Source organism: Caretta caretta, chromosome 2, assembly GCF_965140235.1.
Source record: "Caretta caretta isolate rCarCar2 chromosome 2, rCarCar1.hap1, whole genome shotgun sequence".
Taxonomy (NCBI): domain Eukaryota; kingdom Metazoa; phylum Chordata; order Testudines; family Cheloniidae; genus Caretta; species Caretta caretta.
The window spans coordinates 9,529,304-9,550,283 of record NC_134207.1 but is presented as its reverse complement, the minus strand read 5'-3'; the positions used below and the strand labels follow the sequence as shown (position 1 = coordinate 9,550,283).

Below are 20,980 nucleotides of genomic sequence, written 5' to 3'. Positions count from 1 at the left end.
CTCCGTCCTCCTAAGTATTTTACAAAGTAAGTCATGCAGATATATGCTCCCCTGCTTTGGGAGAATTATATAATTTAAGGGCACCATTCAGCATCATCTAGTATTTTGCATCTCCTCTCCCTCCAAGACTTAGCTAATCACAGCAAATATCCTAACCCTAATTCAACCTGACCAAAATGAGATACAACTGCATCCACCCAATTGTTGTTTCCATTCAAAACAACAGACATTTAAAAAACTGGACAGCTTCTGCTGTACCAAAATCTGCAATATTCATGATACTTAGCCTGGGAAATGCTGTAACATCTTTAGCCCCGGAGGATGGGAGATGTGCAGATTTTAATAGCATCCACTGTATACAGGAGAGCGACAAAATGCCTTATTTACATTCCAGCCCATGCAAGCAATACAGGATAGTCCTGGCAGACAAGGGGTGTTTATCATCAGTTACCATCAGTTATCATCAGAGGGAATATCATCAGCTGGGGTGCTTTCTCCCCTTGAGGCATACATGCAACTTCCACTAGCATTAAAAGGAGCAGAGCACTCACTCTGGCAGCAGAATGCATCCCTTAGAATGGCTTAACTATGATGGGGTTTTAACCTCTTGCAAGAGGATCAGAGAATTTTTCCACCTTGCTGAAATTGACATACATCATGTGTGGCAGAGGGTCTTCAGAGCCTGGCTTGCCAGCTGACATATCAAAGCTGCCTTTTATTTAGTAAGTAAATTGGGGGGGCAAAAGGCAAACAAACCTACACATCAGTGTAAACAGTCTTTCCCGCTGTGTGTGTGTGTGTGTAGGATCTCCGGAATATATGTAAGCAGATGATGCATCTCTCATTGCTATGTTTTATGCAGACAAATCACATGCTCCCTCATCTAATTCATTTCACTGTTGCTAGCCAGCGTTTTCTGTAGGTGTTATAAAAATATAATCAAGAATGTTCTCTGTTGATTTACCGAACAGTGCCAGCCAGGCAGAATAGCTGGATTTCCTGTAACCTGACTTGCTACGGTGTGTTAAAAGCATTTGCCTGCTTTCTCCTTACACATTTTTTTTTCTGGGAAAGAAAAAAAAGGGGGCCCATGCAGATGTTTCCATCTCAGCTAAAAGCAGACTCAGAACTGAGCTAGTTCTGCTCTGCCCATGGCTGAAAGTCGAGAATGTTTACAACACATGAAGCTGATTTGCTGACTTACCTTTCATCTCTCTCAAGAATTCCAGGGGGAAAAGCCAGTCTCTTTCCTGTGAAATAAACCACAAAACCCAGACAGCAGCCACTGCAGAGCTCGCTCAGAAGTTCTCTCCGACTGTCACATTGTATGCAGCTTGTCAGGTATGAGCATGGATGAGAACACCCTGTGCTTTTCCCCAGATGAATGAGATCAGCACATATTAGGATAAAAATGGCCTGGAAATATATGCAATGGTTTAGGACCAAAATGCAACGTATTAAACCACAGGTTATTCTGTTTTACAATCCTGTATTTTCTGTGGTCTTAATTAACACAGATTTCAAAGAGGAGATGATGCCTGTATCTCTCTGCTTTCCATGGTGTCGTGAATCATAGAATATCAGGGTTGGAAGGGACCTCAGGAGTTCATCTAGTCCAACCCCCTGCTCAAAAGCAGGACCAATCCCCAACTAAATCAACCCAGCCAGGACTTTGTCAAGCCTGACCTTAAAAACCTCTAAGGAAGGAGATTCCACCACCTCCCTAGGTAACCCATTCCAGTGCTTCACCACCCTCCTAGTGAAAAAGTTTTTTCTAATATCCAACCTAAAACTCCCCTACTGCAACTTGAAACCATTGCTCCTTGTTCTGTCATCTGCTACCACTGAGAACAGTCTAGATCCATCCTCTTTGGAACCCCCTTTCAGGTAGTTGAAAGCAGCTATCAAATCCCCCCTCATTTTTCTCTTCTGCAGACTAAATAATCCCAGTTCCCTCAGCCTCTCCTCATAAGTCATGTGCTCCAGCCCCCTAATCATTTTTGTTACCCTCGGCTGGATGTTTTCCAATTTTTCCACATCCTTCTTGTCGTGTGGGGCCCAAAACTGGACACAGTACTCCAGATGAGGCCTCACCAATGCCGAATAGAGGGGAATGATCACGTCCCTCGATCTGCTGGCAATGCTCCTACTTATACAGCCCAAAATGCCATTAGCCTTCTTGGCAAAAAGGGCACACTGTTGACTCATATCCAGCTTCTCGTCCAGATTGTGAAGATATTGAACAGAACCGCCCCCCAGGACCAATCCTTAGGGCACTCCGCTTGATACCAGCTGCCAGCTAGACATGGAGCCATTGATCACTACCCGTTGAGCCCAACGATCTAGCCAGCGATCTCCTGGTGTGTATGTTAAGAAGTAAAGCTAATGGTATATGCCCGAGAGGAAGCAGGAGCCCTGTCCTCAGGCGTATTAGAATAGAGGACAAGTGAAGGGCACCATAAGAGGTGACTGATATGTTTTTACAACTCGTAAACTGATGTCTGGCACTGGAAGTGTGTGCCGGTGACTCAAACCAGTGCTTAGCTGCTGTTGACCCTGCATGGTTTACATGGAGGTGCTAGGACTTCGCTTTCCTGTGCGGGACGTTGCTCTGATTCGTTCTCTTGGACGGGATCCCTTTGCTGAGCCCTTGGGCTTGTGAGATACCCTTCTTTTGACTGCCACCTCCTTTCTGTAAAGTGCTCACAAGGCCATGTTGCCTGACTTTGCTCAGTCCTCCAGGATAAACATTACACCTAGGAGTAGTGAAGCACTGGGTGACTAGTAAGCAGAGGAAGCATTACCTGCCCTAGGGGTCCTAATTTTGGCACCCAGATGTGGCAGCTGCATCCCTTTGATGACCAGTATATTTAAAGCCCAAAGATTGCCTTATCTGTCTTCTAGCGGGGGAAATTGTAAAAAACTTACTGTAAATACAGTAGCTCAGGGTAGCTAAGGGATCAAACAATATTGCTGCATTCTGTGAGGAACATCACAGAGGGCTGGGTCTCTCTGTCCCTGGTCACAGGCAAGCGGAGAAAAAGCAAGGAGGAATATGCCGTCACATACTAGTTGGTGCAACACCGACAAACTAAGGTTGCAAAGTTTAATCTCTTCCTTGGGCTTCATCTTGTAGCAATTCTCAGGAGTGCACAGTGGCTGGGAACAAGGATCTGTTTTTTCTTCATGCTGTACAGTGCAAGGTCAGTGGCTAGTAAAGTTAATCCCCTCCATGACTTGAAAATAAAAGAGCAAACCCCTTTATGAAGTTTATGAAGAGAGATTCGTCAATCAGAATCATAGGACTGGAAGGGACCTTGAGAGGTCTTCTAGTCCAGTCCTCTGCACTCAAGGCAGGATTAAGTATTATTTAGATCATCCCTGATAGGTGTTTGTCTAACCTGCTCTTAAAAATCCGCAATGACGGAGATTCCACAACCTCCCTAGGCAATTTGTTCCAGCGCTTAACCACCCTGACAGTGAGGAAGTTGTTCCTCGTGGCCAACCTAAACCTCCCTTGCTGCAATTTAAGCCCATTGCTTCTTGTCCTGTCTTCAGTGGCCCACAATGGCAAAAGGTTGAGAACCACTGGACTAGGCTTGTCAAACAGATACACGAGCCTTTCTACAGGGCTATAGGTCTTATCAGGCCTGCCAGCAGTCTCTATTCTATCCCCAGAACTATGCAGCTTCCTAGTTTATCCTGGCCAATGATTTTGGTGCAGATTCCCCCTCTTGTGGAAATATCTGTAGGAGGGGACACTGGGGGATCCCTCACAGAGCATTCCCCAAATTGTTCCCTTTAGAGAGATCAGGTGGGGTTGCTCCTCTGTGAAATGGGCCAGGGTTCTGTCTCTAAACTCCATATGACACCAAAGCCACCAGCACACAGAGTCCCCCCATGCCAGATCTAGGGTCCTCTGCTCCTGCCTTCTTGAGAGTAGAGCTCCCTTAGATTTGTAGCTAGGGCTTCATTAAATTCCTGTCAGCATTTGCCCTGGTATCTGAGTGGACAATGCAACTCACCCTCATCCCAACCTACACCCCAGTTCTCCCTTCCTGCTCTGGACCAGCCCTTCCAAACCCATGCTCTGTGCATCTCACATGCGGGTTCTCTGCAGGTCCACTTGTGGGGAGGGATGGTGCCATACAGGTCCTCCATGCCGTGGGTCCCACATGGGCTCCTACAACTACTGTAAGGGGGAACAATCAGTCTATTTAGAATTCTGGCTTTAGTCCCTTCTCTGGCACGGACTTGCAGTGTGGCCCTGGGTGAGTCTCTTAACCATTTGCAAGATGGAGATAACGCTTACCTACCTCAGAGAGGTGTTGCATGGATTAATAAACTAATGTTTGTAAAGTGCTTTGAAGATTGAAGATGCTGTGTAATTGCTAAGTTATATGACTCTCAGTTCACCAGCAGGCTGGGTGGGTTGTCTGGAGGCACACTAAGATGAATCAGCCTCTTACTGGCAGGTAGACAGATGAGAACGTAGGGCAGCAGATGGAGGGAAATTCCTGAGTTTGTGTGGAAAAAGGGATTGGTTTATTAGGAAACACTAGCGATTATTCAGATCCACCACGTTACCTTATCTGAAGGGTTTGAACTATCTCACATAAGCCACTCTGAATAACTGAATAGGATTTCCGTGCTCTTGGGAGACCTGCTGCACACATCATAAGAGGAGGACCCATTTAACTGGTCCAGGAAAGCACGATTGGGGGTGGGTAGAAAGTAAGCTTTCAAATAAATAGTCAGAAGCCCACGGGGTATTAATCTGGGATTTCCAAGAATGCTGGCAGGTTACCTGATTAATACCACTCTCTCATCTGGATTGTTGATCTTGGAACTAGCTCTGAGACTGAGAGCAAAACACCCCACAGCCCCTTGGGAAATGGGAGTCTTGTTGAGACTGGTGGTGTCTAGGGCTAGTTGCACTGGCGGCCTTTTACGTGGTGATACACGCTGTGGGTTGCACACAATTCAAGGCAGGGACCGTCTCTTTGTTATATGTTTGTACAGTGCCCACCACAATGGAGCCCTGATCCATGACTGGGGCCTCGAGGCAGCGCTGCAATGCAAATAAATTATAACCACCATGAATAGGACTCAAGTCAGATCTCCCGGACGTGGGTTTTCCCATTCTTGGAACCCCGCTGATGGTGGTGGAGCTACTCTGGGATGACCGTGAGGTCAGTGGGCTGAGGATCAGGGTCCTTAGCATTTAAAGCCATAAATACCGGCCCTCTTCCCATCATGGCAATCGATTGCAACTCAGTCCAAAGGACTGAATGCCCCGTTTTAGTCCTAAGAGAGTGGGGCAGTGTCTTCTCCTATGCAGCCTGTGACGGTATAATCCTCTTTCCCACCACACACACCACATTAGGTCAGCAGTGGCATCCCTGGCAGCCAGGCACACGACTTTGTTTCTTTTGCAGTTGGTGCCAGTTGTTTTGTGGTTCTATAATTCAGAGGTTTTGTTTCCCCCTTTCCCTCCATCTCAACATCGTGCTCCGGGTGAGGTTTATCCAGGCACGTTGCCTATTCACTCTAAATCATGGGTGTTGTTTGTTTAGGCTCCCGGAGACCCTTGGGCAGGGACACCTGGAACTTAAAAGGCGTGGCTCTGCTCTGAAGAGTGACTGTATAGAAATGGCACTTTCTTAGCCACCCGATCTGCTCTCTGTGCATATGCAGAATCAGATCTGTTCACTTAGGGTGAGATTCTTCCTGTTAGGAGGATGTAAGTAGGACTCGAGGGTGCATTAGGCTGGTGTTGGCATTCTGCACAGGGGTGAATTTCCCCCTTTTCTGACTACAGTTAGTTTTTACACCTCTTTTCCTTGCAGAGCCAACCACGGCTCTGGTGGAACAAGCTGGGAACTCAGCTACCTCGTGCATCACCAACAGACTAGTTACCAGAATTCCACTGCCAGATCTGCATGGTTAGAGGCGCATAAGCCAGAAAGAACACAGCTTAAGTTTCAGATTCCAGGCTGAGTCGGCAAGGCTGGCAATTGCACAAAACCCTCTCTTTCTGCTGGTACACGTACGCAGGAGAGTTGAGATAAGGCTGGAACCCCACATTGCTATTGCAATAGAATTGCTCTGCAAGAAAGAACCTCACTTAAAAGACTGTGGTAATTACATCGGGAAAAAAATACACCTGCTTCTGTTCTGCCCTCTACTCATTCAGACCTTTCTCAGGGGTCCTCAAACTTCATTGCACTGCGACCCCCTTCTGACAACAAAAAATAATACGCGACCCCAGGAGAGGGGACCGAAGCCTGAGTCTGCCCGAGCCCCACCGCCCCAGGTGTGTGTGTGTGTGGGGGGGGGGGCGGGGCGGAAGCAAAGCCAAAGCCTGAGCCCCACCACCCTGGGTGAGGAGGTCAAAGCTGAAGCCCAAGGGCTTCAGCCCCAGGCAGGGGGCCCATAACCTGAACCTCGTTGCCCAGGGCTGAAGCCCTCAAGCTTCGGCTTTCGCCCTGGGCAGCAGCAAGTCTAAGCCAGCCTTGGCGATCCCATTGGGTCCCGACCCACAGTTTGAGAACCACTGCTTTAGATTAATTCTTCCAGGCAAGGAACAGCTACTTGTTTTACACATATCCATATGCATTATTGTCATGAACTGGCTGTTTATACATAGGACCACCATCTAGTGGATGGAATCAGAACTGCTCAACTGCATCATACACCCCATGCTGCTAACAATGAATGAAGATTTTCTCTCAGCTCAAGTGGGAGGGCCTGTGCTTTTGGACAACAGGATCTGTGTTCTAGCCTTGCTGTCCACAGGAAGTTCCATGTACCTATCACGTGGAGCGTAGAAGCAATGGAGAGATACTCAGACAGCCAGATTTGTTACCAGCGTTGTGATGATAAAACTACCTAGCACTGCCCTGTTTAAATACCTTTCCTGGGCTCCTAAGCCTGCCATGGGTTATCCTTTTTCTGCAGTGTTTAACAAAGAGGAGCACTGCAATGGTAAAAGCAGATGAAAGTGTTTTCTAGGTCACAGATTATGCCTGCCATAGTGTTAGCAAATTTAGCACTACAAGCAAATGACCGATTGCTACTTAGCACCACCTACAGGACACAGCACAGATTATTAAAGCACCTCCTGACCTCAGCCATAACTAATCATGTCACTACCATGCTGCCCTAATCCTTTTAAAATGAAAACACAGGGCAGTGTAAGGGTATCGTGAGGACGGGGGCACCTCTAGGTATTTCTTTAGGGTTGATGTATGTGCCAGCCAGCTAGCGTATTTACAGTGCTTCACTATAGAACTGGAGCACACCGAATGGCATGTTCACGAACAGTCGGTCAGTTAGCCAATCACTTAGTCTTTTTCAATGCTGCCTCCTGTGCATGGAATGTCCTCCCAGTTCCAGTTTGCCAAGTTGTCTCTCTCTGTCTGCAGTCAAGTCTCTCCCACAGACTCATCTTCCAGGATGCCGACAAGAAAGGCATTTAAAAAAAAAAAAGCAGCAATAACTGACATTTTCAAAGTCAATTTCTCGATCTGGATTTCCCACTGTGCCTCAGCCTCATTAAGTCTCTTAGGGGAGGGTTTTCAAAAGTGCCCAAAGGAGTTTGGCACCCAACTCCAATGGAAAGGCTTAAACGGTAAGTTCTCCGCGGGTAGGACTGCCTTTGTTTTGTGACATGTGCAGTGCTAACTGCAGTGTTGACAAATAATAAAACAGGTTAGCATGTTTCATTGGGTGAAAGTAAAGGCAGGGCACTGTTACGTTCGAAAAATGACATTACGAGAATGTAATTAAGACTGCAAAGTCAAGCGAATCAGAAGATAATCTTAAATTCTAATATTTCCTACCCAGTGTAACCTTAATTCGGACGCTGTGTGTGTACACATTGTGAGACACTCTTTAATTACATGATCACACATTATTTCCCCCCTACAGAATGGATGGTGCTCAGAGAATTAACCAAGGTTATGTAATAAAGGAGGCTGCTGTCTATAGGAAGATGCATAAATTGGAAGATGTGTAATGAGCGAGGCAGGGGATGGTTTTGTGGCAGATGACTATGAGCCCAGGGAACTGGGCTCTATCTGATGTGTTCTGACACAGACCTTCCCATGCAATGATGGGCAAGCTAAGTTCAACACCTCTTTCCAAGATGATTACAATTTGCACACAGACTGGTCCATCACTGAGCAAACACCTTATAATTACATTGTAACTAAATCAGGAGACGACAGGATTCTTACCAGGTCCCTTGAATTGGCTGGAGTTTAGTGCCTTCTTCAATACAGAGTGAGTACGCTAATGCCCCAGATTATTGGAGTGTCTTCAGTAGAGACCCCCGGCTGGGGAAATATGCCAATGTTTGCAGTACTCCCACATGGGAGAGTCACACCGGCAATCAAGCCCTAGTCTCTTAAAATTCTCTTCAGTCCACAGATAAAGAGTTTAGGCAAATACGAAGGGTCTGTATGAAACTGAACCAAGCACATTGCCAAAGAGGAGGGTGAACTTCTGCTCCTGCCAAGTATTTAACATGGTGGCAAACTGCCTCCTGTATATTATAGTGCAAGCCGTTTGCTGCTGCTACTGCTCTTCTTCTCAACTTGCCCTGACTGAGGGGCCCAAGAGCAGGCAAAGGGCCAAACACCCTATACCTGGTGATCCCAATATATGAGAAAGATCTAATGGCACTAACCCTGCTGCAAAAGGCTAATGTTACCATCTTCCCAGTCCACCCCGAGTCCAGTGATCTTTGTTATCTCCACCATGCAGTACATACAATTCCCCGGTGACGTGCTATACCGAGTGTCAGAGCAGGTGTCTGTATTCCTTGGATTCTCTAGAAATACTGTGACGAGAGCCGCTCAACAGTTTGACAACCGAGGTTTCACTGAAAATGACACCGTGAAAAGGTTTCGTGTTGATGCAAATATTCAGGTTTCCACTGGAAAATAGAAAAGTGCTCAGGGTTTTGGATGCCAGAAAAAATTGGTTACTCACATTTTTTTTTCCCCTTCAATGAAAACAAAAATGTTGGTTTGAACACTAATCACTTTCCCATGAAATGCCCAAATGCTTCACTCAGAAAATATTGAGACGCTATTTTGACACGGTCAACTTTTTTTTTTTTTTGAGGTTTTTTTTGGGTGGAAACTATTTGCCAAATTCAATCTGAATTCGTGAATAGTTTTGGTGTGCCCAAAATGCTTTTGGGGGGCCCAATTTACCATTCACCATAAAAATTTCACCCAGCTCTATTACACCAAAGTGAAAGAGCAGAATTACTCTCAATAAGGCCAGTATATCGGGAAATACAAAATACAGTGACAAAGATGGCTGTTCCCTGCAACTATCATTAGCTAGGAAACACAAAAGAGGGTTGAGGAGTGACTAGATTGTGGTCTACAAGTACCTTACATGGAGAAGAGATTTCTGGTAGAATATGGCTCTTTAAACTAGCAGAAAAAGGCATAACAAGATATAATGATTAGGAACAGAAGCCAGACAAATTCAGACTAGAAATCAAGCACAATATTTTAACAGTGAGAGTATTTAACCGTTGGAACAATTTCTCTCGGGGTCTGGTGGATTCTCCACCACCTGAAGTCTTTAAATCAAGACTAGATATCTAAAAGATATGCTACAGCTCAAACAGAAGTTATAAGTTTAATGCAGGAGTTACAGGGGGAGGTTTTCCGGCCTGTTTTATACAGGAGGTCAGATGAGACAATCACAGTGGTTCCTTCTGGCCTTAAAAATATATGACTCCGTGAAACTGCAGCTGGTTCTCTGCTTATCTGAGAGTCACTTGAGACGTCAGTACCGATAATTCCATTATGATCCGGGTGCTGCCATATATCACTTACAGAATCTGTGTTTCTAGCTTGAATAAATGTGCAGTGAATTTAAAACTGAAGATGACAGAGCTGTCCTTACCTCTGCAGAAAGCTGGCTTTGAGTCGCCCACAGACTGCTGAGTTAGTGAAGTGCGAGAATATTAGTTGGAGCAGGCATGGCTGCTTACATAACATACACACAGGGTCCTTCCTCCTCCCCCAACAAAAAGCTGTGTGTTTGGCCTGAAAGTGCAGTTCTGCTTGGAAACCTGACTGCAACGATGAAATTGTGGGATCTTATGTTTATTCTTCCTCTGTGTTTTCCAGATCAAATATGCTTAGTTTTACATTGCAAGCTGCTGGCCCTGCAAACTCAAGCAGTGATCCCAGAGAGAGTTAGACTGGATTATTTCCTTCTCACATCACTCTCACCAGCAATTCAGACTGCCAGCCACAGGTTCTCAGGAACACCTGTACAACCTCACAGTCAGAGTCAGAGTTTAGGAGCAGAAAGGACCACCTGATTATTTAGTCTGACCTCCTGTGTATCACAGGCCACCAGCACCACCCGACACCCACACACTAAACCCAACACTCAAAAGGAGACCAAAGTGTTACAGCCCACAGGAGACTAGATTATGATGTGCTACAGGCAGAAATTAGGAGGGATTTAGGTGCCAGAAGCCCCTGCAATGATTAAGTGAGATATACGCAGATAATCCTGGCAAGTGACTGACACCCACATGCTGCAGAGGAGAGTGAAAACCCCCCTCCCCACAAAGTAACTGCCAATCTGACCTAGGTGGGGGAAGTTCCTTCCCGACCCCACATATGGTAATCGGTTAGACCCTGAGCAGCATGTGAGCAAGAACCAGCCAGTCAAGTCCCTGAGAGAAAGTCATCAGATGATGCCCTCTGGGACATCCATGCACCCACCTTGCCTTCCGTGAGTTTGCAGAGGTGTAACTGGAATTTAGTAGACAGTTCTGTTCATGAATACACAAAAAGGAATAGAATCCCCCAATTTTTTGCCCGAATACAAACAAAACAAACAAATGCTGATTTGGAGATGCCACTGCAGTGCCTCATGGGAGTTGCAGTTCAGGGGCCTAGGGCCCCTCAGCATTCACCTCTGCCCCAACACTGCATTTACACAGGGAGAGATTTTGCACTGAACAGCACAGACCTCTGACAATTTGCAGGCTAGAACTAAATACACATGAGCTCAGACTGAGCAGATGGGAACCCTCAGAGACCTACAGAAAAAAATACCATCAGGGCATTCAGTGAGGTGAAGATCTATGGCTCTGGGGTGTACTCCTGTAGCCTCTGCATAACACAGAGGCCAGCAAAAATTCAAAGATTCCAAGGCCAGAGGGGACCATCATGATCATCTAGACTGGATTCCTGTATCACACAGGCCATAGAACTTCCCCAAAATAATTCCTAAATCAGATCTTTTAGCAAAAGATCCAGTCTTTATTTAAAAATTGTCAGTGATGGAGAATCCACCACGCTCTTTGGTAGCTCTTTGAAGAGCCAAGTATCAAATATTTGTTCCTCACGTAGATTTTCACAGACTGTAATCAAGTCACGCTGAACCTTCTCTTTGTTAAGCTAAATAGATTGAGCTCTTTGAGTCTGTCACTATAAGGCAGGTTTTCTAACCCTTTAATAGTTCTTGTGGCTCTTCTCTGAAACCTCTCCAACTTATCAACATCCTTCTTGAATTGTGGACACCAGAACTGGACACAGGATTGCTGCAGTGGTTGCACCAGTGCCAAATACAGAGATAAAATAATCTCTCTACTCCTTCTCAAGATTCCCCTATTTAGGCATCCCAGGATCACTTGAGCTATTTTGGCCACAGCATTACAGTGGGAGCTCATGTTCAGCTGATTATGCCCCACTACTCCCAAATCTTTGGCAGAGTCACTTCTCTGGCAGGGTCCTTCTCGCCTTAAAAACTGGTGAATCTATAAGGTAAGGGGGGAGAGAGAGAGAGAGAGAGAAAAGAAAAAAAAAAAGCGGCCAGGACATGATCCACCTTGCCAAAAGTGCCAGGTAAATAGGGAGGATGATAGAACAGGCCATTTTATTTGTCCAGGTGGAGATCACTAGTGATATAAGTGGGACTGGTTTCTAGAATGTCCTAAACACTAATAACTTCTGCCTATTTTTCTCTGGGTTTCCTGTCTATTTCTCCTTGAGAGGCTCATCAGCAATGGCTGCCACTTTCAGTACTTGATACAGCAGCCATGCCCTGACCATTTCCTTTCTCCACTTCTCCAGAGAGCTCCCTGCCTGCTGCACAAGCCCAGTCAGTGCAGATGGTGCCAGGAAGCACAAATGAGTTACTCTTTAGGAAACAATGTTTAATCCTAATCATCTGGGGAATGTTCATACTTTGTGCCACCATGGCAACCGCTTTCCAGCAAACAGCTCCAAACGCTGATTAACAATACTCATCTGTACACTGTGCTGCATTTCTAAAATTCTTTTCCTCCTAAAACCAGAACGTGAGCCGTAGCGAGTTTTTCTGAAGTGTCAATGTCACGCTGTTGTGAGTGGGGAATCATCTGAAACAATGAGCAGGGACTCTTCTTCACGGCGGTTTCAAAGGAAAAAGGGAAGTGTGTTAGTAACATGGGCAAGATTTGGAGGCATTTGGCCTGTTGCGTATATCCTCCTTGGAGTCCATCGCTAAAGTCCTTACTCACCGCCTGGCTCCCGCTGGTATCAGTAGTAACCTTGCCTGAGCAAAGAGTGCAGGGTCCAGCTTTTCACCACACAGATTGTTTTATGAACCGCACGCTGGGTAACAACATGAGAGGAATCCATGCTTGTAGAGCGAACATGGTTCTTCATTCAGAGATGAAGGGTAGCTGAAGTAGCAGTAAGCCATGTGCATATTGACGGGCCTCCTTGTGCCTTCTTCAAACTCTTCCCTCCTGCAACCTGTGCTCATCCCTCCAAGTTCCATGCAGATTGCTACACAGATCGTTTGCCCAGGACAGTAGAATCTCAATTTTTATGAACACCAATCTTATAAACAACCAATTACACAAACCATTTTTGTTGACAGGGAAAGAAGCCAAAAAGCATAATGGAAGTGATGTCGATGAAGAACAAGTCAACATCCCTTCACAGTCTGATGCCTTCAGTGCACTGGAAATCACTTCACAGTGATTTGAAGGACAAGAAGAAACTAATGCTATGCATCATACTGCAGCTTAAACACCGTACCCACTGTCGTTTTTAAAGGGTCAATGTTATGAATTTTTTCCTGTTATTCATTTCTTAATTCCCAATAGTTCATGAAATAGGGATTCTAGTGAGATCTAATGCCTGAGAGTGGTTATGAACATTAGTCCCACTACCTTATGTTAGTTCTTTTCTTAACAAGGGAATGGAGTTCTTTTATACAGCTATAGGGTCCATATTAGCGGAATACTTTTGTTTTTCTTTTTTTAAAAGAATAAAATTTAAAAATGCTAAATGATTTGGGCCACCTGCTTGTGAAATTTCTCTAAGTGTAAACAGAGGGATTCTTTTTAAAGGTGTATGTATTTTAAGACTAGCATTAAACCAAATATTGTGGATAGTGGTTACCTGTCTGAGCTAGAAACAGGAGGGAACTTTTGACAGCTAGTACCTGACTTATTTTGGAGGTCTGCATTGTTGTGCTTCACATTCTCTTCCCCCCCCCCCCCCACACACTGTGGGTCTCATTAAAGACTCAGCATTTGCCATTCCAGCGATTGTGGAAAGGCAGAAAGATGTCACTGTTATTGTGGCTTTCTGGCATAACGAATGTCGAGTTTAATGGTGTGTAGTCTAACTAGGCAATGTGCTACAAAAAGAGTTTTAACAAGGAGAAATGCAGAAGTGGTTTACTTGGGGAGAAGAATCCACTCTATAAAATGTAAGCAGTGTCAGGATGAGCTCCACCCTGACATCTGGTGGTGAGGTGTGGCAAGTTGTGGAAAAGAACTTCAGGGGCCGATCTCATTTGCATAGGCACACCCACCCCGCCTAGAATGAGACCATAGCTGCCCAAATGGTCACTTTGGCTGCTGTGGGATCCCCAGTGTCTCTGTTATTGGGGCAGGAAGAATACATTGTTATTACCCTGATTATGGGAACTGTGCTTGGAACTGTACGTGGCCTTTTGTTATGATGGAGGGATTCACCATCAACTAAGTAGCACTCGCTAGGCAAGGGTCATGGGTTCCAAAACTGTGTGAATGGAGAGAGGCTGGGGACAAGTATTAATACTTGGTGGCATGGGCCCCTTGGTGAGGGCCTTACATGCTAATTGCACTTCCTCCTCTCTCCACTGTGGAATATCAGAGCTAATTTTGATTTCATTAGAAGTCTAGTTATAGGCTGCTGAGCTCACTTTGGGCTGACAGTGCACCAGCACTGGGGCTCCCCTACTACAAGCTGAATTCACCTAAGAGCTGAAATCACTGAGTGTTGTGTTAAGTAGTGGGGGAGCCTGAAGATATATTGTGGAGCAGTTTGCGGGACGGCTGGTGAAGCAGTTTGACGCGGAGCAGTGTGTGGATGGCAGGAGCTGCTTGTGGGCCGTGGAGCCGAGCGAAGGAGTTTGTGGGGCGGCTGGCGGAGCGGAGCGCAGCCGAGCGAAGGAGTTTGTGGGGCGGCTGGCGGAGCGGAGTGCAGTGTATACTGATTGCACTGATTGCAATGTATACAGAGAGGCAATACATGTAGGCATGAATTTAGAATATTAGGAAATGAAGCACACTCATTTGTGGGGTTTGCATGGTGACAGCTATGTTTTATTGTCATGACCTTTGCTTTTGCAAGACATTCCCTAGGCCCCAAACCAAAAGAAGCACTGTCCTCCCTGCTTTAACCCATGAGTGTAGCACCCGGGAAGTAATTCTTAGAGTTGCAGGAAACTTTCTTTACAGATCCAAATTCCAGGGCTGAGAATCAACTCAGGCCAGGGACAAGTTGGAAGCAAGGTAGATTTTCAGTTTCTTTGAACTTAATCTGAAAGGTAAACTCCATGGGTGTGAACGCAAGGGGGCCAGGAATGGTAAGAGCCCACGTGAATCAAAATGATCTGTTTCCACCCAGCTTCCCCTCTCTGCTGGGAAAGAGAAACCATATTTGATGGGTAGGCCTCAATTTCTCAGAAGTTGTATGGAATAAATCTGAGCGAATTCAAAGGAGAACAATGGAAATGCTAGAAGGGCTTGAAAACAAGTCTATGGAGAGAAGTGAATTTGTACAGGAAAGAAGATAGGCTAGTATTAGGATTTTGCACGTCTTTAGCATCTGTCCTCTCAGGACCACTTCACACTGAGCAAACATCAGCTAATCTGCATGGCGTGTCGATAAAGCAAGTAAGCATTATACTGCCATAGTGACAAGCGCTCTATAAAGCACTGCCACTGGGACAAGCAAGGCAGAAACCAGTCAGTCATACGAACTTGGCTGCCCAAGTCCAGGGATGCTAAAGGCAAAATGCACTTTGCAGGATCAGGGCCAAAGTGAGTTGTCCAGAGTCCCTGAGAAAAGTCAGTGGCAGACTTAGGAATAGAAGCCAGGAGTCCTGGCTCACAGCCTCCTGTTCTTGCTGCTAGATAAATAAGAGGAAACCCTTTTCGCAGTGCGTTCAAACAGACAATGGACCCACTTGCCAAAGGAGGTTGTGGGAGCAAGGAAGTAATTAAAAATTGACACTGACAGCTGCTAGGGGGCAAGAAAAAAAAAAGATTTGCTTAATGACTTAATGGTTAATTTATCCCCCAAACCGCAGTACATCACTTGTTGTTTATTTCCCCAAGTTTTGCTGCTAACCAGTTTTGCTTGGCAGATGTAGGAGAGAGACAAGGGAATCTATTCATCTGGGCACAGGTAAGTAACCAATGAAATCAGAGTGGAACGGTGAACTTTTAGTTCACACCACAAATCCAAATGTCTGTGACTGATTAAAACCACCAAACAAAACAAAACAGAGAGTTGTTGCCATTCGTGCAGCGAGACATCTGGCGGCCAGTGAAAGGAATTAGAAGGCCTTGTCTCAGAATAGATCTTGCTAGCAGAGAAGGATGGATGGACAGCAGGCTACCTATCACCACCAGCACCGGGGCTCTTCTCTGAGATCCCTTAGAATCCTGCATCACGGGAATGAATGGGAAATAGTGCTGCGCTGAAGACTGGCACAAACATCTCCCAGAGCATCCCCATGACCGCGCCTTTTATGGTGTATTCTGAATTCAGGAGACATCAGTGAGAAGTGACAGACATTGGATGGGCTGGGGATCTGAGTGGCCAGGAGCATCACCTCAGGAGTTCTGCTTTCTAGACTGTGATGACCAATACAATGCCTTTTGATAGCACCTCCCCTCTGAGGAGAGGAGAGGGCTTTACAAAGATGGTTAAGTAGCCTCCTTTCACAATGGGGACACAAGCACATATATCTACACAGTGTTCTGGAGCAAGCCTCTCAGCTTGGGTCCACAGACTCGGGCTAGTAGGACTTGTGCCAGTGTTCTAAAAATAGCGGAAGAGCTATGAAGTTGCAGTTCAGGCCCTGAAGTGTAGGGAAGAGGGTGGGCTTCAGAGCCCAAGCTTCAACTTCAAAGTGCTGCCCTGGACAGCTATTTTTAGAGAGCTAGCACAAGCAAGAGGAAGACCAAGGGCAGGGTAGGCCTGTTACTCAGTTTGTGGGGGGGAAACATTAACAGAAAATGTGGAAATTGCAGAAGTGCTAAATGCCTTTTTTTGCTTCAGGTTTTCACCACAAAGTTTAGTAGCAATTGGATGTCTAACAGTGAATGCTACTGAAAAGGAGGTAGGATCAGAGGCTAAAACAGGGAAAGAACAAGTTAAAAATTACTTAGACAAGTTAGATGTTTCCAAGTCACTGGGGCCTGATGAAATACAGCCTAGAATCAGAGCGTCCCATCCATAGGATGGACCGGGGCAACCGCCCCTGACCCTGTGCTTTGGGGAGCCCCACACTTCGGGATGTGGGGTCCAGGGCAGCCTGGGGGGGGGTCAGTGCGGGTTCCTTCCACTTAGGAAGGAACAATCGGTTGCACACGTACAAATGGGAAATGACTGCATAGGAAGGAGTACTGTGGAAAGAAATCTGCGGGTCATAGTGGATCACAAGCTAAATATGAATCAACAGTGTAACGCTGTTGCAAAAAAAAAAAAAAAAAACAAACGCAAAACATTCTGGGAAGTATTTGTAGTAATTCTTCCTCTCTACTCCACATTGATTGAGCCTCAGTTAGAGTATTGTGTCCAGTTCTGGGTGCTACCTTTCAGGAAAGATGTGGACAAATTGGAGAAAGTCTGGAGAAGAGCAACAAAAATGATTAAAGGTCTAGAAAACATGACCTCTGAGAGAAGACTGAAAAAATTGGGTTTGTTTAGTCTGGAGAAGAGAAGACTGACAGGGGACATGATAACAGTTTTCAAGTACATAAAAGATTGTTACAAGGAGGAGGGAGAAAAATTGTTCTTGTTAACCTCTGAGGATGGGACAAGAAGCAATGGGCTTAAACTGCAGCAAGGGCAGGTTAGGCTGGACATTAGGAAAAACTTCCTAATTGTCAGGGTGGTTAAGCAGTGGAATAAATTGCCTAGGTAGGTTGTAGAATCTCCATCATTTTTAAGAGCAGGTTAGACAAATACCTGCCAGGGCTGGTCTAGATAATACATAGGCCTGGTCTACACTCTGAGTTGAGGTCGAATTTAGCAGCGTTATCTCGATTTAACCCTGCACCCATCCACACGACAAAGCCCTTTTTTTCGACTTAAAGGGCTCTTAAAATCGATTTCTTTACTCCACCCCTGATGAGGAGATTAGTGCTGATATCGGCCTTGCCGGGTCGAATTTGGGGTATTGTGGATGCAATTCGATGGTATTGGCCTCTGGGAGCTATCCCAGAGTGCTCAGTTGTGACCACTCTGGACAGCACTTTCAACTCAGATGCAGTGGCCAGGTAGACAGGAAAAGGCCCGCGAACTTTTGAATCTCATTTCCTGTTTGGCCAGCATGGCAAGCTGCAGGTGAGTGCAGAGCTCATCAGAGGTGACCATGCAGTCTCAGAATTGCCGAAGAACTCCAGCATGGACCAAATGGGAGGTATGGAATCTGATCGCTGTATGGGGAGATGAATATGTGCTGGCAGAACTCTGTTCGAAAAGATGAAATGCCAAAATATTTGAAAAAAATCTCCAGTGGCATGAAGGACAGAGGCTATAACTTCCGCACCAGTGCCGTGTGAAAATTAAGGAGCTCAGGCAAGCCTACCAAAAAGCCAGCGAGGCAAATGGCCGCTCCAGTTCAGAGCCCCAGACATGCTGCTTCTATGATGAGTTGCATGCCATTCTAGGGGGTGCAGCCACCACTACCCCAACCCCATGCTTTGACTCCGTCCAAGGAGTGGGAGGCAACACGGAAGCAGGTTTAGGGGGCGAAGAAGATGATGAGGAGGAGTAGGAAGTTGTAGATAGCTCACAGCAAGGAAACAGAGAAACTGGTTTCCCCAACAGCCAGGATCTGTTTCTCACCCTGGACCTGGACCCAGTACCCCCAGAACCCACCGAAGGCAGGCTCCTGGACCCTGAAGGCAGAGAAGGGACCTCTGATGAGTGTACCTTTGTAAATATTATACATGGTTTAAAAGCAAGCATGTTGAATGATTAATTTGTCCTGGCATTTGCGGCCAGTACAGCTACTGGAAAAGTCTGTTAACGTGTCTGGGGATGAAGTGGAAATCCTCCAGTGACATCTCCATAAAGCTCTCCTAGACATACTCCCAAAGCCTTTGCAAAAGGTTTCTGGGGAGGGCAGCCTTATTCCGTCCTCCATGGTTGGACACTTTACCACGCCAGGCCAGTCGCACGTAGTCAGGAATCATTGCAGAACAAAGCATTGCAGCGTACGGTCCCGGTGTTTGCTGGCATTCAAACAACATCCATTCTTTATCTCTGTGTTACCCTCAGGAGAGTGATATCCTTCATCGTCACCTGGTTGAAATAGGGTGGTTTTAGTAAGCGGACATTCAGAGGTGTCTGTTCCTGCTGGGCTGTTTGCCTGTGGCTGAACCGAAATCTTCCCCGCTGTTAGCCATGCAGTGGGGGGAGGGGTGAAGTGATCAGCCCAGAGAATTGGGTGTGTGTGTGTGGTGGTGGTGGGGGGGGGGAGGAGGTGGGTGTTAGTTGGGTTTCTGCTGCACGTGAACTCGGAAACCGCAGCCCTTCCTTTTAAATTGCCAACCCATTGTTAATGGCCAACCCAATGGCTACTTTGTATGGGAAATGAGGGCGCTGCTGTTTGAAGCCATTCCCACATGTTATGAAGGTTAAAGAAGCCAAAAGACTGTTGCTTACCATGGCACTTGCAAGCCGAATTCTGCTGCCCGGCCTGAGCGAGTGATCTCTCATGCCAAACCGGCAGACCCTCAGTAAGAGGCAAAATGCGACCTTGGAATGAAAGCACATATGCTATGGAATGTTAACAGCAAGGTTTACAGTGAAAGAGTGTACCCATTGTTCTATAAAATGTGTCTTTAACTACCACTCTCCCTTTTTTTTCTCCTCCACCAGCTGCATATGTTTTTCCTTCCCAGAGGCTAGCAAAGATTAGAAGGCGAAAAAAACGCACTCGTGATGAAATGTTCTCTGACCTCATGCTGTCCTCCCACACTGACAGAGCACAGCCAAATACATGGAGGCAGACAATCTCAGAGTGCAGGAAAACACAATATGACCTTGAGGAGAGGTGGCGGGCTGAAGATGGTAGGTGGTGTCAGCTTGCTGAAAGAAGGCAGGAGTCAATGCTCAGTCTGCTGGAGCGTATGATTGAGCTGCAGGAAAGGCAGCAGGAGCACAGACGACCACTACAGCCCCTGTGTAACCAACCACCCTCCTCTCCAAGTTCCATAGCCTCCTCACCCAGATGCCCAAGAATGCAGTGTGGGGGGGCCCCTCCGGTCACCCAGCCACTCCACCCCAGAGGATTGCCCAAGCAACAGAAGGCTGGCATTCAATAAGTTTTAAAGTGCTGTGTGGCCTTGTCCTTCCCTCCTCCACCACCTTTCCCAGGCTACCTTGGCAGTTATCCCCCTATTTGTGTGATGAATAAATAAAGAATGCATGAATGTGAAGCAACAATGACTTTATTTCCTCTGCAAGCGGTGATCGAAGGGGGGAGGGGAGGGTGCTTAGCTTACAGGAAAGTAGAGTGAAACTGGGGGGCGGGGTGGTTTTCCATCAAGGAGAAACATCAGAACTTTCACACCATAGCCTGGCCAGTCATGAAACTGGTTTTCAAAGCTTCTCTGATGCGCACCACGCCCTCCTGTACTCTTCTAACAGCCCTGGTGTCTGGCTGCATGTAATCAGTGGCCAGGCGATTTGCCCCAACCTCCCACCCCACCGTAAGCGTCTCCCCCTTACTCTCACAGATATTGTGGAACGCACAGCAAGCAGTAATAACAGTGGGAATATTGGTTTCACTGAGGTCTAATTGAGTCAGTAAACTGCACCAGCGCGCTTTTAAATGCCCAAATGCACATTCTACCACCATTCTGCACTTCCTCAGCCTATAGTTGAACAGCTCCTGACTACTGTCCAGGGTGCCTGTGTAAGGCTTCATGAGCCATGGCATTAAGGGGTAGGCTGGGTCCCCAAGGATAACTACAGGCATTTCAACATCCCCAATGGTTATTTTCTGGTCTGGAAAGTAATTCCCTTGCTGCAGCTGTTGAAACAGACCAGAGTTCCTGAAGATGCAAGCGTCATGTACCTTTCCCGGCCATCCCCTGTTGATGTTGGTGAAATGTCACTTGTGATCCACCAGTGCTTGCAGCCCCACTGAAAAGTACCCCTTTTGGTTTATGTACTCACTGCCTTGGTGCTCCGGTGCCAATATAGACAGAACCCATATCCCTATCACCCCACCACAGTTCGGGAATCCCATTACAGCAAAGCCATCCACTATGACCTGCACATCTCCCAGGGTCACTACCCTTGATATCAGTAGATCTTTGATTGAGTTGGCTACTTGCATCACAGCAGCCCCCACAGTAGATTTGCCCACTCCAAATTGATTCCCGACTGACCAGTAGCTGTCTGGCGTTGCAAGCTTC

The 20,980-nt window shown here is 46.4% G+C and overlaps 1 protein-coding gene and 1 long non-coding RNA gene across 2 annotated transcripts in view; one reads left to right on the top strand and one right to left on the bottom strand.

Moving 5' to 3' along the window:
• SLC45A4 (solute carrier family 45 member 4) overlaps positions 1-1,561 on the bottom strand; it is a 142,361-nt gene extending 140,800 nt beyond the window's left edge. Inside the window, exon 1 of the mRNA XM_048841758.2 lies at positions 1,205-1,561. The gene's annotated coding sequence lies outside the window, so the exon portion shown is untranslated. The remainder of the gene's footprint in view (positions 1-1,204) is intronic.
• On the top strand, positions 547-19,949 carry LOC125632888 (uncharacterized). Its single transcript, XR_007355441.2, has 3 exons — positions 547-722; positions 1,222-1,341; positions 19,437-19,949. It is a non-coding gene; the product is annotated as an uncharacterized LOC125632888 (long non-coding RNA).
• Positions 19,950-20,980: the final 1,031 nt, after the last annotated feature.